Genomic DNA, 3,775 nt, shown 5'->3' on the forward strand with positions numbered 1-3,775 from the left:
TTTTTTTTTTTTTTTGAGATGGAGTCTTGCTCTGTCTCTCAGGTTGGAGTGCAGTGGTGCAATCTCGGCTCACTGCAACCTCCATCTCCCGGGTTAAGCAATTCTCCTGCCTCAGCCTCCTGAGTAGCTAGGACTACAGGTGTGCACCACCATGCCCAACTAATTTTTGTATTTTTAGTAGAGATAGGGTTTCACCATGTTGGCAAGGCAGGTCTCAAACTCCTGACCTCAGGTGATCCACCTGTCTCGGCCTCCCAAAGTGCTAGGATTACAGGCGTGAGCCACTGCACCCGGCCTAACGGGTGATATCAACCAGCATTTATCTTCACACGATAAGAGACACCTGTCTTGGCACAGTATCATTCACTCTCTGCCTCTATTTTAGTGCCAGGTGCTAATGATTCTGGAAAACTCTGGGCCATCACTTAACTCCTTGGGTGAGCTCTTGCTGGAAAATGACAACAGACTGTGTCTTCACTCGTCACAGTTACCTTGGTCAAGATGTCAGGAAGTAAAGAGTAGGAAATATCTGTAAGCACAGCGATAAACAAGCCAGGCAGGTGGGCAGGTGGACACCAGCAAGGCAGAGAATGTCAGCGTCAGGTTGTCCCCAGACATTTGGTTTGTTCATTTGTTCGGTTTGTTCATTTGTTCTTCTTTCTCAGTGAAAATGTGATTTTTTTTTTTTTTTACATTGCCACAAAGCAAATAGTCACATTTTACAATTCTGAAGGCCCTGCCAGGTTTCTGTTGATTTTGTTTGTTTGTTTTTTCGAGACAGTCTCTCACTCTGTCACCTAGGCTGGAGTGCCGTGGTGCCACCGCAACCTCTGCCTCCCAGGTTCAAGCAATTCTCATGCCTCCGCCTCCTGAGTAGCTGGGATTACAGACACGTGCTACCATGCCTGGCTAATTTTTTGTATTTTATTGGTAGAGACGGGGTTTCGCCATGTTGGCCAGGCTGGTCTTGAACTCCTGGCCTCAAGTGATCCACCTGCCTCAGCCTCCCAAAGTGCTGGATTACAGGCATGAGCCACCATGCCCAGCCACATTTCTGTTGATTCTAAATTTGGTTTTCCCTAGGAAACTGGTTGAGGAGCAGCAATCCTTACGCCCCCCAGGTTTCCTCTCCCTCCCTAGATCCACCCTTACAGCCCTGGACCCGCCCCTGTAGGCAACATTCTGGCCCCGCCCTCAAACTGCGGGGGGCTGTGGCCAAGGGACAGTCACCAGAGCCTTGCAGCCACCACAGAGACTATGGTCTAGCCTGTCCTCAAACCTTCACTTCTCCTCAGCCTTATCTAAATATCCCTCCATCCTCTCTCCAGATCTCAGGAGAAAACCTCACTGCCCATTCAGACCAATAAGCAGAGGCCATTTCTGCTTCCTGCCACCCCATCAGTCCCTGCCACACCCGCAGGTGCTCTGCCTCCCAGCCTGCCTGCCGCCTCCTCCTTCTCCTGCCCCTCTTCCCTCCAGCCTGGGTCCTGCCCGCTAGGGGCCTTGCTTTCCTCTCTCTGGCTCCCTCCCCTTTGCCTAGAAACATCTCAGCTCTTCCAGCTCAGCACCGTACCCTTCCCTGGGCTCACTCATTTTCCTTCAGCTGCCTTAGACTTCTTCCTGCCCCCTCCCCACAGCCACTGCCTGCACTCCATGACTCCCTCACCTCCCACCCTGCTTCCACCCAACTTGGTCCAGGCAGAGGGCACCACCACCTTCCCTCTGGGTTGTGAACTCCAACTCTTCACCTGCAGCTTCTCTCAGTCTCTTGGAAACTCCTCCACCTCTTGATCTCTTATCTTGGCTGGTGTCTCTCTCTCTCTCTCTCTGTCTCTGTCTCCCCCCATCTTTCTCCCTCTCTCTCCCCCCTCCTCTCCCACCCCTCTTCCAGCTCCTCTGACCACTTCTTTCTGATCTCCTTCACTGACTCATTTTCCTTAGTTTTCACCCTAAATGTCCCCAGTTTTCTTCTTACACCACACAAACTCCTTTGTTTGTTTTTTGAGACAGAGTCTTACTCTGTTGCCCAAGCTGAGGTGCAGTGGAACAATCTTGGCTCACCACAACCTCCGCCTCCCAGGTTCAAGCGATTCTCCTGCCTCAGCCTCCTGAGTAGCTGGGATTACAGGCACGCGCCACCACACCTGGCTAATTTTTGTATTTTTAGTAGAGAGAGGCTTTCACCATGTTAGCCAGGTTGGTGTCAAACTCCTGACCTCAAATGATTCACCTGCCTCAGCCTCCCAAAGTGCTGGGATTACAGGTGTGAGCCCCTGTGCCCAGCCTACAAACTCCTTTGGAGATCTCTTCATTCCCATAGCCTTTATTTTTTTCTGATGAGTTAAATTATCTTCAATTTCAAAGAAATGAGATGGGGCAGGTTTTGAACATTAGCTGGTTTTGTTGTAAGACTTTTTTGGGGGGTTGTCTCTATTTTCCCTTGTATTAGGAGTCATTTGGCCCATTCTTCTGGGGAGGGTGACCCTTGCCTGGTTGGAACCTAGACTCCTCCCCTCTCTTCCCAGGAATGTTGCCCTGACTGGCACACTTGAGTGTCTAAGGTCAGGCTCTCAAGGTGGGGGAAACCAGTTTCTCTCCTGGTGACAATTTGGGCTCCAGGTATAATAGGCAATCGAAGCTTTTCCTGATTATGGGAAAAGGAGAAGAATGAGGTTTGCGGGAGGAGAAAGGGAGGGCTCCTGGGAAGGAGATGGTGAGAAGAGAGGCTAGGCATGGGGGGAAGGACGAAAAACACATGAGGGACCCAAAGCTGGAAAGATCATCCGTGGTGCAGCAGCCACCTGGGAAGTGCCAGGCCCGTGGAACAGGGAAGGATGGCCTTGGGGCAGCAGAGGGGCTGTGGCCTCAGCCAGCCGTGCCCTCTGACTAAGTGCCTTCATCAGCTATCGGGGAGGAGGGGGCACCAGGACAGCCAGTCAGCCACTTCCCTATGGCTCTAACAGGAGCCCTGGACAGCAGTGGGATAGGGTGGACCTCTGACCTTGCACTATAGCCCGTCCCTGCCCTGCCCCCAGCTTCAAAGGGGCAGCCAACAAATGGGACACCTTAACAGTGTGTATATCCTGCTGGCCTCCAGACAGCCTTCTCCCCCGGGGTACCTGAAGGCACCTCCAATTCAGTATGGCTTCCCTCCAAACTGGTGTGCCCCTCTGTCCTTGTCTCAGCAAAAGGCCCCCCAAGCCAGAAGCCTGTAGTCATCCAGGAGCCCCTCAAAAGTCAAAAGGCCTCATCGCCTGGATGCTTTCAGCTGCTCCCTTCCATCCTCACCAACATGGCTCCAGCCTTCCCCCTGGCTCAGGCACCAGCACTGCCACCTAACTGGCACTACCAACCACCCACTCCATGGTGGGCAGCTGGGGGGACGATGGGCCTTTTCATGAGGCCAGAGACACAGGAGGAGGATGGAGAGAGGGAGGGAGAGGGAGGGGAGGGGAGACTGTGACTGGAGGTGGGACTGTGGTGCTATGGCCAGAGAGGAAGATACCCTAATCCCAGTGCAGCTCCTGGGGCAAGGGAGGGAAGGAAAGGATACAGTCCCACCCGTGGGAGCCTCCTGTCTGCTCTTTCCCGAGGGAACTGGGGGTGCTGGCCAACACCAGCATAGCCAGGAATGTGGGATTCCCGGCTGCAAAGACTCAACCTGGGGAAGGCCTCAAAGGTCACATGGTGGGTGGCGAGGACAGGTGGGTGGGACCCAGGCAAAAGGAGAAGGCTGGGCTGCTCTGGAGGAGAAAGGGGTGTCAGAGGATCAGGC

Source organism: Mandrillus leucophaeus, unplaced genomic scaffold (assembly GCF_000951045.1).
Source record: "Mandrillus leucophaeus isolate KB7577 unplaced genomic scaffold, Mleu.le_1.0 Scaffold150, whole genome shotgun sequence".
Lineage (NCBI taxonomy): Eukaryota > Metazoa > Chordata > Mammalia > Primates > Cercopithecidae > Mandrillus > Mandrillus leucophaeus.